General features: G+C 45.8%; 1 pseudogene; it reads right to left on the bottom strand.

Annotated features, from left to right (window-relative positions):
* Positions 1-2,878: 2,878 nt before the first annotated feature.
* On the bottom strand, positions 2,879-3,346 carry LOC130871323 (26S proteasome non-ATPase regulatory subunit 10-like; annotated as a pseudogene).
* Positions 3,347-12,670: the final 9,324 nt, after the last annotated feature.

The following is a 12,670-nucleotide window of genomic DNA, read 5'->3' as shown; positions in this document are numbered from 1 at the left end:
TGGAACTGAAGTTAGAGATGGTCGTGAGCCAGCATGTGAGTCCTGGAAATCAAAGCCTGTCCTCTGAAGAGCAGCCAGTACTTGCAACTCCCGAGCCATCGTTTCTCCAGCCCCAGGACATAGTAAGTTTTACGCACACAGCATTGCCCTGAAAAGAAACTGTACCTGGTACCAGTCCATCTTTCTCCATACCCACCTGCCAGTCATAGAAATGCCTTCATTTTTTTTATAGGAAGGCTGCCTCTTTGTGTCTGGCTGCTTCAATAAACAGAACGTTTCTGAGGTTCATGTTGAGAATGTGCCCCAGCATGCCGTCATGCAGAGTTGGTGTTTCCCGCCCCGCCCTCGGTCAGCTGCATCTTTTCTTTTTAACTATGATTTTTGGCTACTTGGCTGCAATCAAGATTCATATGGACACTTTCATACCTAGAGATTGGATTCCTGGTAACTATTTAGCTCTCTGCTTTGTCTTTGCTCCAGGAGTGTAAGAAGGCTCTGACCTCCACAGGTTCCCTCCCAATGTTACTGTTAATTCTTTCCTTGTAGCCATTCTAATAAGTGTGGGTTCCCCCGTGTCTTTGTACTTCCCTCATGAGAAGTTATTGTAAAAGATGGTACCTTCAGAGTGACAATCACCGCAACTGCTTTGTAGAATATCTGCCTTTTTTATTGTAAAATGTTGCTTTATGGTGTTTTCACCATTGTTAGTGTTTCTCATAGTTTAAGATATTGGCTCTTCTGAGCTACCACATCCTTCCACTTTGTGAGCTGGAGTTTTTGACACACAAATGCTGTCAGTACTGTCACATTCCCCAGGGCTATCACATTGCCATGATGGACTGTATGCCCTCTGCAAGCCGAAGGACACCCTCCCTTCCTTAACTGTGTGTGCGTGTGCATGTGTGTGCATGTGTATTGTGTTACGTATGTGCATATGTGTGTGCATGTGTGTGTGTGAATAAATAATATGAAGTCATCTAGACACTGACCACCAATGCGAGGCTCTCCCATCCCCCACCCAGCTCTATGCTGCTCGTCTGAGCACCAATGCGAGGATCTCCCATCCCCCACCCAGCTCTGTGCTGCTCAGCTGAGCACCAATGCAAGGCTCTCCCAACCCCAGCTCTGTGCTGCTCAGCTGAGCGTGGTCTTTGCAATGAGTTTTGTTAGCTTTGCTTCTACATGGTGCTTGGGACTTGAGAAATTGCTCTTTTCTGTAGTTGGTATTTTTTTTTTACTCTTTTGGCTTTTGGGGGGGCCACCACCCAGCTCCCCAATAATCACACAGAGACTTAATTCTTTTTCATGAGTGCCAGGCCTTGGCTGGGTTTGTTTCTATCCAGCATTTTTTATTTTCTTTTAAGATTTATTTTGATCATGTATAGTGTTCTACCTGCACTATGCCTGCAGGCCAGAAGAGTGCACCGGATCTCATTGCAGATGGTTGTGAGTCACCATGTGGTTGCTGGGAATTGAACTCAGGACCTCTGGAAGAGCAGACAATGCTCTTAACCGCCAAGCCAACTCTCCGGCCCTATCCAGCTTTTCTTAAATTATTCCCTCTACCTTTTGCCTCTGGGCTTTTATCTTTCTCTATTCTGTATACATTTCTTTACTTCTTACTCCATGGCTGGCTGGGTGGCTGGGTGAAGGGTAGTTGGCCCCTGGAGTCCTCCTTTCCTTCTCTCTTCCTCGCTCCTCTGATCCTCTATTCCCAGATTTCTCCTTCCCTTTATTCTCTCTGACTGGCAGCGCTATCCTTCCTCCTGCCTGGCTATTGGCTGTTCAGCTCTTTATTAGATTAATCAGGTGTTTTAGATGGGCAAAGTAGCACAGCTTCACAGAGTTAAACAAATGTAACATAAAAGAATGCAGCACATCTTTGTATCATTAAGCGAATGTTCCACAGCAGAAACAAATATAGCACATCTTCAACTAATACCCACAGCACTTCCCCAGCCTTTACACAGGACAGTGTGATTCTCCACCCTTGTCATTCCTCAAGTTCTTTGAGTTTCCAGCTGAAATTTTAAACCAAACTTTAAGTATTTGCAATTAGGCAATTCAGATTTTTGTTGTTGTTGTTGTTTCAAAACAAGGTGAGTCAATATAGACATTTTTTATTTCTTTGAAAAAAGCGGTATGTCTTATTTTGGAGGAAAATGGCTAGTCATAAAGGTACCTGGCACACAGGCTTCTGTTCTTGTTCCTCATTACTCTAGGAACATATAATACACTTCAACTTAAAAGCTGGTCTACTAAAATACTGAACTCCCCCCTGTAACAAAAATAAATTTACCTCATAGTTGAAGAAAGAGCAATTTGACATAGGTCTCTGATGAATCTGAAAAACAAGTCAGGATTTACTTCGCCTGTGCAGAACCCACCTAGACAGAACCGGCTGCCTGTTTCTGCACTTGTTTGGTTCCACAGCAGGACAGCAGGCAGATGGGAAGATACTCAGGACTCATGACAGCCGCAGGACCACTTACTCCAAATTAATCAAGATTTAATGAAGAACAATAAATGACGTCAGAACGATCCCAACAGTTTTGCAGTGCCTGAAAAGTGGGTTGTAAGCTTAGAACAGATACCTCAGCAGGAGCAATACAGCATGTTCTAAGATTATGGAGGTGAGAAAACATTTTCATTCATTCAAGATGCCTTGTGAACAATAAAACAGTTTCCAGGACAGCGAGGCCAGCAAAGCATAAAGAATAAATCCAAGCTGCTTAACTTTGTATAATTCTCTTGAGTAGTAAGCCCAGGTCAGCTTTGGCCACTTGCAGGGGAATTTTCTCTTCTTCACTCTCAATGCGAACACTTGCTCCTCAGGTCACCAGCAACTTTGTTTCTTCCGCTCTCCCCTCACCACAGGCTAAGTGTCCTCGGCTGCTGCCTGGTGCGTTGCTGTAGCCTCACAATGGTCCTCAGCATCTGAATCAGCCCCACCTTCTAGTAATATGACAGCAATCTCATGCCTATATTTTGAGGCTGCATAGCGAAGGGGAGTGTAGCCATTTTGATTGACAGCATTCACTTGGGCACCTTTCATGAGAGGGCTTTGACAGTCTCCTCCTGGGCAGCAGAAGCAGCAGTATGGAGAGGAGACCAGCCCGCGTCATCTTATCATCCCCTGGCACTCCAAGGTGCAGCAAGAATTCAACAATTTCTGTATGACCAGCTGTGCATGCCCAAGCAATGCTGTTCTGCTGTCTTTATCAGTTCTAGTAGCTAGAGACTTATGGGCCAACACGCTCTCTGTCAGCTCATCCAGCTTCCCGGTGTAGGCCAGGCTGCAGACCGTCAGGTTACACACACACACACACACACACACACACACCATTTTGCCTTCCCAGGATCTCCGCACAGGTCAGATTTTTATTGGAATTTGTTCAAACTATAAATAGGACTTTGTATTTTTACAGAGATGTTGAAATTTATTACATGGCTTTCCTTTTTTTGTGTATGTTTAACTTCACTGAGGTGTGATCAATGTACAGAAACATATACACACTTAATATATGCATATTTGTGAGTTTCTGCATGGCCTCAGTTTGCCAGCTTTCCCCCGTGATTGTCTGCTGAAAACCGGGCCTTTCCCGGGGCTGCCAGCTGGAACAGTGTGGGCAGTCGGAGCTAACTAGGCAGCTCCCTTTTGGAATGACTTCTCAGACAGGAAGTCTCTGGGTGCTTCCAGTGGGCTGAATTCCCAGCGTTACAGATGACTCCTTCAAGGGGCGGGTCTCCAAGAGCTTGCCCAGTGCAGTTGGTTAGGAACGCCTAGGCCGGGCGTTGAGGACTCGCCATCAATTCACTTAGTAGTCTGTCGTTCTTGAGCATGTCTGTCAGGGTGTTTCCAATGTACCCATGCGCTGTGCCAGCCCTGGAGATACAGATGTAAAGGGGCCACTCTGAGCACGTGGCGTGGTAGACTCTCAACAAATACTTTCTAAGAAAAGAAAGAAAAGGTGAATTACATAGTCTATAACTCAAAATCACGGGAAGGAGGGGAACACAAAGCCGTGAACCGACTGAAGGACCAGGGGCGTCCTCAGAGCGCACCCTTCTGGTCATGGTAAGGAGCTCACTTCCAGAAGAATTGGGAACCTCTTGGGATCTGTAAACCAAGACTATTTCAAAAGGTGAGGAGGAGGAGGAGGTGGGAGAAAAGGAGAAGGGGGAGGGAGGGAGGGAGGGAGGGAGAGGAGAGAGAGAGAGAGAGAGAGAGAGAGAGAGAGAGAGAGAGAGAGAGAGAGAGAGAGAGAGAGAGAGAGAGAGAGAGAGGATCGTGAGAATTTAGCTTGTTAAATATGAAGAGTATGTTAAGTCAGGCCTAGTGGCACACACCTTTAGTCCCAGTAGAGATGGAGGAGGGAGGCAGAGGCAGAGGCAGAGGCAGAGGCAGAGGCAGAGGCAGGGTAGGCAGGAGGCAGAGGTAGGCAGATTTCTGATTTGGAGGCCAGCTGGGGCTACATAGTGAGAATCTGTCTCAAAATCTGTCTACAACCTCATATTCAGTGGATATTATATTTTTCAACTCTTGACTCAGAATTTTCAGGGCTCTTTCCTTCATTTCCTAGAAGAGCAAATATTTTTACCTTGCATAGTTGGTCCAGTGGATTTCTGGTTTAGTTGCTATTATTCTGCTGGTGTGATAAACACCATGACACACAGTGGGCTGGGCCTTCCATCAAGTAGCAATTAAGAGAATGACTCACAAATATGGTCACGGGCCAGTCTGAGCAAGACAATTCTTCAAGTGACATTTCCTCTTTCCAGGTGAATTGTAGGTTTGTGTCAAATTGAAAACTAAAGCAAAGTAGACCCAAAATTTCCAGAAGAACATTCAAAAGCTTCCAAAGAAGCCTGACTGTACCGCAGAGGCCTCTAAGTGCCTGTAAATGGAATCCATCTTGCTTGAGAGGGTCCTGCAAAAATTGTCCACGGGCTTGCTGGTTAACAGGCAGAAGATTGGGTGTGCTCTGGCGCCACCCAGTGGTCCTTCTTGGATTGCAGGCTCTTAAAGACTCTCCTGGCGATTAAATTATCTCTTATTGATTGTTCCAGACCACAACTGTGTGGCCCTAAAACAATCATTAAATCTCTTTATGCCTGGATCTCTGGAATCTCTGTAAGCTTTCCAGCACTATGACAAAATAGTTGAGATCAAGTTGAAGGTGGAAGTCTTGGCTCAAGATGTCAGAGGACTTAGTCCATATGGCTGACGTCCACACTAAGGTAGGGTGTTGTGGAACAGAGACGCTCGTCCCACACAGCAGCTGCGAAGCAGGATGGAGCGAATGAGGGCAAAGGACTGGGGACAAGATGTCACCTTTAAGGACACATCCCCAGCGATCCTTCTACCGACTTGGCCCACCGCTCTACAAATCCATGAATGGGTTTATCCTCTGATAGTGTGGAGGCTCTGGGAACCAAGTTCGCGAGCTGTTCAGAGGCATTCCCGATCTTTAGCACAGCCTTGGGGCTTGTACCACTGGTGAGCGCTGTTTTGCTGCCCAGTTTTAGAAGGACAGACACCATCTGGATGTCCAGTGGAAGGAAGATGCGTTGGAAGCAGAGTAACCCACGCGCCCGCAGCCAGCCCCGCCCCCGCCGCCACCTCACAACTCTGCCTGCGGTCTTCTAATTAGTTTTTCCTTTACTCTTATGGAGTCTGTCTCACAGAGATGCACTCAGCTCCGTGCCAGATGCCTTTCAGCTGTTGTTTCACTGGGTAGTTCTCTGAACATTCCCGCACCATACATGGTTACTGTCCCCATACTGAGCTCTGTGGTAACTGAGGGAGGCATGAGTGTTGAACCAAACCTGGCTGCTGTGCGCTCCCTTCTGGTGGTCATCTAAAACTACGGGGTCTTTCACCTCGCTAACCCCACTGTAAGAAAGCCCCGGCTGCACAGGAGGACCTCCCTGCAGTTCTGTTGTGGAGCAGTCTGGTGCTCTAACAACATCTGAGTCTCTAGTCTTAGGCCTGGTGGGCACCGCTAAAGCGTCGCTCTCGCTCTGCTTACACTCACCAGAACTTAACTGCGTCTGCTGGACTCCGGGCATCCTAGTTAGAGGAGAAAGGAAAGACCTTCAAGAGCTACAGTTCAAGCACTTCGTGCTCCACAGTGGGGCCCTCTACCCTCCAGCACATCAGATGAAGACGAAGCTTGGATCACTTCTGAGATGGCCCCTCAGCCAATGGTCTAGACCTGAAGCCACAGCTCACCGCAGCCGCAGGACTCACTATGTGAAGGGGAGGGGTCATTAGTGGGGCTATGAGTGGGACTTGGGGCAATGTCTGTAAGTGGCCTTGGGGCAGAGAACAGGGGCACTTCTGGACCTCACCTCTGTCTCCTACATTGCCAGAGCCCGAAGAAGCAATCAATTGGCAGTGTCTTCCCTGCCCACCTATGACTATGTGGCATCCCTGGACTGCAACTCCCAAGATTCCCTGAAGATTCTGATTCAGCAGGTGAGTTCATGGTGGGCTCAGATCTTGCTCTGAGAGTCTGGCTCCGCGTTGCACACCCATGCACACCGTTTGCTCATTCATCCTTCTCCAGTGCCCCTGCCTGCCCAGGTAAGCAGCCAGCCGGTGCTGTCCACTTCTCTTCTTGCTGTCCACTCATCCTATCTCCACACAGCCACACACGAGTTGTGCATTCGTCTAGTGAGTTTTCACCCCTCCTCCCACTCATCAGTCTACCTGTCTTCACACCCATCCACCCATTCACCCGCTCATCTACTCATTTTCTACTCCACCTGCTGTGAGGCATTTTCCCCGCCTCACATAATAGATGCCATCTTGAGGCGAAGATTGGCTTGGCCTGATAGCCTTGGCTACTAATGATGAAAGCATTATAGTGATAGCCTGGTCTATTGTAAAAGCAGCAGAGCTATTGACATTTCCTGGTAGATGGGAGAGGGAAGGGTCATGAGTCCCTCACCTAGGATGCAAGCTATTGTCCCTTCCGGGTCCCCCTTGCAGCTGCAGGTGATCTTGGAAGACGTTAGTCTATGCAGAGAATGAACGGTTACCTGTAAGGGGAACCCCATGATGCCGCTGCCTTGGGGTCATCATCCAGGATAGGGTGGGACTTTGTGTGAAGATGCTGTTCTGTAAGTTCCTCCCACCTGTGCCATGAGGAAGCATGATAAACTCATCGAGTTGGGCTTTGGTGGAATCATATTTTGGTCTGCCGTTCATGCCCAGTCAGGGCTATTAGACTTTAGTTCATATCTCCCCCAGAAAAAGCTAACAAATTGGCCCAATCTGGACCAAAGATGAGCACAAGAGGAGCAACCGTGAGGCCCTTACTCCAGATAGTATGGCATACAAAGAAGGCCGAGCCTCTGAGGGGAATCCCTGAGAGTCTTGGGGAATCCTAACATGGACATTCGTTCCCTAGTGGCGGTGCCCTGTTGCTATGGTGTTGGTTGCCCGGCTGGTAAGACATGCATCTGAGGCTGAGCTGTCTGGAGACGGAGTGTCCATGGGGGAGAATGCCGGTGTCCATTGTCTTCTCTGTGCTATGGTCTCCGTACACTTGCTCGATGAGTGAGTTCTGCTATGTGTGTATGAGGACACTCTGAAGATGGCTGGGAGACCGGAGTGGTGCGGTTCCTGAGCAGCACAAGTGGGAAGAGGTTGCCCCAAGCCACTGCGGCAGCTGTGTGACTGCTGCCCTGTGTGATGGCATGCCACAGAGGCCGAGGCCGTTCCCCAGCAGGAGCCTGCTCTGTTTGGGAGGAATTACCAAAGAAAGGCGGACACAGCAATAGTCCTCCACATCAGCCTCGGGCTTGGTGAGTAAAGAGGGAGAGCTGGGAACCCCGGATCATTGTTCTTATGCTGGAGGGCTGAAAGGGAAGAGAACTTGCTGGAGTCACGTTAAAGAGCCACATGGATGCCAAGGCCATGTGTCAGGTAATGAGGAGAAAGTGAGACAGAAGTGACAGTGGGCAGCTCCCAGGCCCAGCCTCGGCTCTGTTGTCACTTTTAATTCTCAAGCCAACACTCCCCCGGAGCTGCCATTATTAGTCCGTGTACTGAATGCGATGGGGACTGCCAACAGTACTTTCTACTGCTTGCAAGTTTTAGCATTAGACTTGTAAAAACAGCTTGCTGGGACAGGCTTGAACGTAGAGCTATGGGGTTGTGTTTCCTGAAATGTTTCTTTTCATACCTTTCTGGCTTTTGTGCTTGCTGATGAAAAACTAGGGAGAGTCTGATATTCCTGTCTTGATATGTGAGTTGTTTTTCTCATGCTGCTTTTAGTATTTTCTTTTTGTTGTTTACTTGTTTTGAGACAGGTGTTCACTATGTAGCTCTGGGGGTCATGGAATTCATTATGTAGACCAGGCTGGCCCTGAACTCACAGTCATCTGATTGCCTCTACCTCCCAAGTGCTGGGATAAAAGTGTGTGTCTCTGAGCCCAACTCTGCTTTGTATTTTCACGCCATGACAATGATGTATCATGAAGAGTTTCGCCTTTGGTTATGTTTGTTAGGGTTCTAAGACATATATATACTTTAAAGGTATCTTGACTTCAAAATTTGGGTCTAAGGATATGTAGCCTTGGAAAAGAGGTTTTGCTTTTGTTTCCACAGAGGATGAAAACCTGTGGACTTCTTCCACACTAATTTGGTTTGACAGACCAAGACCCCATGAAAGGTCTCCAAAATTACTTCACCCAACAAACAGCAGGAAGCAGTTTGGAGAGAACTATGCCCAAATTCCCAAATATTGTTTATAAGTGTTTGTTTTCGTTTAAAGGGGGATATGGTATAGAGATGAATGCTTTGCTTTGATATGGATCTTGGTTTATTGACAAAAATTTAAGGTCAATATTGTTATATGTATATTTCTGCTCTTGATTAAGGTATTGTGTTTGTGCAGCTCATCTAAAAATGTAATGTATAGTTAAAATACAGATTAATAGATAGTCATCTGTAATAGTCAAGCTTGTAGTCATGTTAGGTTTTCTAGATGTACAGAGATATATTTTGGATGAATAGATATTCTTCAAATATTTCAAATACTAACAGAATGTGATATTTAAAATGTTTTTAAAACTTAGGACTTTTCATGACAATGAGACACATCTGCTCCTAGCAGCACCAATTATTTCAAGAGGAAGATGGGCATCAAAGAGGCTCCTTATGAAGTTTGCTAGCCATTTGGGCAAGAAACAGCTCTTGCCTCAACTGCTTGATGTCATGCTGATGAACTGGATATGCAGGACCCACAGAAAAATGACTGCTAAACTTGCCTAAAGGTGAGACGGTCTGGTGTGAGACAATTGTCTATATTCTGTCAATTATGTTTTAAATAAACGCTGAGCTGGCCGATGGTGGTGCACGCCTTTAATCCCAGCACTCGGGAGGCAGAGGCAAGCCAATCTCTGTGAGTTCGAGACTAGCCTGGTCTACAGAGCTAGTTCCAGGACAGGCTCCAAAGCCACAGAGAAACCCTGTCTCAAAAAACAAAACAAAATAAAATAATAAATAAATAAATAAATGCTGATTGGCCAGTAGCCAGGCAGGAAGTATAGGTGGGACAACCAGACAGGAAGTAGAGGCAGGTCAATGAGAACAGGATAATTCTGGGAAGGAGGAAGCCCATTTCTCCCCAGTTCTGTCCCAACCACAGAAGAAGAAAGATGTGATTGCTCTGCTGAAAAAGGTACCGAGCCATGTGGCTAACATAGATAAGAATAATGGGTTAATATAAGTTATAAGAGTTATTAAGAAGCCTGAGATAATGGCCAATCAGTTTATCATTAATATAGACTTCTGTGTGATTTCTTTGGGGCTAAATGGCTGTAGTACCTGGTGGAAGGACAGAAACCAGGCAAGACAGAAACCCAGACAACAACGATCCTTCAGGGTTCCTGCTTCATCAAAGAGTCTGCAGGACACAGAAGAGAGTGACTGACAAACTGCCAATATAGGCAGAACTCTCTTTCAAATTTCCTGCTTCATGGAAAAGTCTTCCAGATACTATGGTCCTGCAGGCTGAAGATAGATGCCCCAATGGTACAAAAGAACTTCGGGTGACTGTCCAGGCAGTGAGATGTCTCTATCAATTCTAGAGTTTTGGAAGTTTCTTACAATGCACTTCCTATTTACTTAGGTAATATTATATCCTTCTGGAGTCTTTGATGGAGTTGGAGAATATTTATAATTATAGTTTTTCTTAGTTAAGATAAAAGATAAAGTAGCTATAAATATTGTAACTATAATTCTTGCTTGATAACTTTTATTGTATGTAGTCTTGCTATGTTAAAGTTAAAGCCTTTTTATTTATACAGAAAAGGGGAGGTGATGTAGGATTCCCCTCTGTATGCTGTGAATACCGTTGGTTAATAAAGAAGATGCTTTGGCCCTATTGCAGCACAGGATTGGGAAGAATGGGAATTCTAAACAGAGAGAGGAGGAGAGAGGAGGTGGAGTCAGGAAGATGCCATGTAGCTGCTGCAGGAGAAAGATGCTGGAACTTTGCCCAGTAAGCCACAGTCACATAGTGATACCCAGATTAATAGAAACTGGTTAATTTAATATGTAAGAGTTAGCTAGAAATATGCATAAGCTAATAGGCCAAGCAGCATTATAATATTCTGTGTAATGATTTCAGGTCTGGGTGGCTGGGAAACAAATGAGCAACCTCTGTCAACAACTCAGCCATCTTTTCATGAGCAACTTCTCAAAACTGGGGGCTTTGGTAAAGGTTATGCCAAAAGACAAGGCTTTTTGGCATTATTGCTTTGTGAATAAAGTGGGTTTTTGTTGTTGTTGTTGTTGTAGGTTTTCATTGTATCTGACTCTCCTGCTACATATTTGGTAATTTGTTCCCACAGTTTAGAACTGTCTCCTATGCCTTTTGGGGCTTACTAATCTCATTCCCCTAGCTACACATGAAAACAGTTGCCTACTGCCAGGCCTTCATTCCTCTCTCCTAGGTAAGTGCAGAGATCTGCCTTCCTGCAATTATCCTTATCAGCAGGCATTTGGTCAGTGTTCAGGGTCCAGGAAGGAGCATCACTGATCTCCAAGGACATGGAATTACTACCTGTCCAAGCTGCTGCCCTAATTTTATCTCTTTTGTTGATAAGGAATACAATGGCCCAAAACTGACTTTCATTAAAAGATCCCTAACTCCTTGTGCTCACTTTCACCTCAGTTTTACTGATGATTTTAGTTCAGGAAATTTGCTGCTTGTGTTTTACTCTTAAGTATAGCAAAAGAGATAATTAACTACAGTCCAGAGAAAGAGCCACTTCCTGCTAGAGCCACAGACCCACTATGCCTCAGTCAGAGCAGCTGATTAACAGCATACTCCAGAGCTGAACGTTTAGAGACCTGGGTCTCTTTTTTGTTTCTACTGCTTAGAGCAGTCAGTGTAAACTCCAGACTTAGGTCCCTTAGAAATTGCAGCATCTGGTGAATGTGCTAATCAGATCGGGAGTCATTAGCTTCCCCCCAACTGTTTATGTTGGTTGCCTGGTTACCTAGTATCGTATCCTCTATGCATGGTGGGAGAAAAGAAGTGGTGCTCCGATTTGAAAAAACAATCCATGCCCTCTTCATGATTTCACTGAAAATAAACCTTTTAGCTCTTTTATCTGCCGCCTAAAAATATAGCGCACTAACCTTCCCCTCTAGAATTCCCTGATGATTTCATTTCTTTCTTAACTAATTTTCTCCATTAAGGACTTCACTAGACATTCACTAGCCACTTCCACCTTTGAGCTGACAGCCACGGATGACCCCCCCCCCGTGTGTGTGCGTGTGTGCGTGTGTGTGTGTGTGTGTGTGTGTATGTGTGAAAACTCTTATCTGATTTTTATGGGGAAAGGAATTTCGGTCCTGGAACCTGCTAGGGCTGGGGAATTGCTAGTTGTAAGGGTATATATTACTAGGAATGTTTGTAACAAGAGATTTTAAAAAGAATAAAAAAACATGGATAGACAGAACCTGTTGTGAGCAGACTTCTTAACTCGGGTTCTAGCCCCCTTCATCTATTGCGGTGTCTTTAAATGAACCCTGAGAGGGGTCGGATTCCGTTAGCCATCCGCTATTCACTCACTGATTGGCCAATACATCTGTCCAGCCTTCCTCTCATATGACATTCTCCCACGTTTCAACTTTCTCTATGATTTTGGAATCCACTATAGGGCAGTTGTCTGTGTAGACACAGCCATGGTGGTGGTTGTGTTGTGTTCTTTCTTTGCTGTGTCTCACATGTCTGTTGGAGTGAGTTATTTTTTCAGTTTTGACTTCTTTTTGAGTTTATCTGGATGTTTTGTTTTCTTGAACCTTCCTAGAGTGATGTCTGTATGGAGTTCAGCCAACAGTGAAAATGGTGCTGGCTGTCATAGAATCCCTGAGAATATTCCAAGTTGGTTAAAGACCAAACTGTACTGAACACCAAGGAGACCAGATGACATCAAAACGCTGGTGATGGTTTGGATTCTGTGATACCACTGGGGGCCGTGGTCAGAACCACAGGCTTGATGTGACTTCTGGAGCCAGAGGAGTGAAGCTCTCAGTCCCACAGTGATCACTAGACCTCAGAAGTTAAGGCAGCAGTCCCACACTGGCCTTTGGGAGCTCTGGTCTCTCAGAGGACTCCAAGCCCACTGCAGCTGGAGTCCCAGC

The sequence above is a fragment of the Chionomys nivalis genome, chromosome 3, assembly GCF_950005125.1.
Source record: "Chionomys nivalis chromosome 3, mChiNiv1.1, whole genome shotgun sequence".
NCBI lineage: Eukaryota > Metazoa > Chordata > Mammalia > Rodentia > Cricetidae > Chionomys > Chionomys nivalis.
Note: the sequence above shows the minus strand (reverse complement) of the source record. Positions and strands in the feature narration are given on the sequence as shown.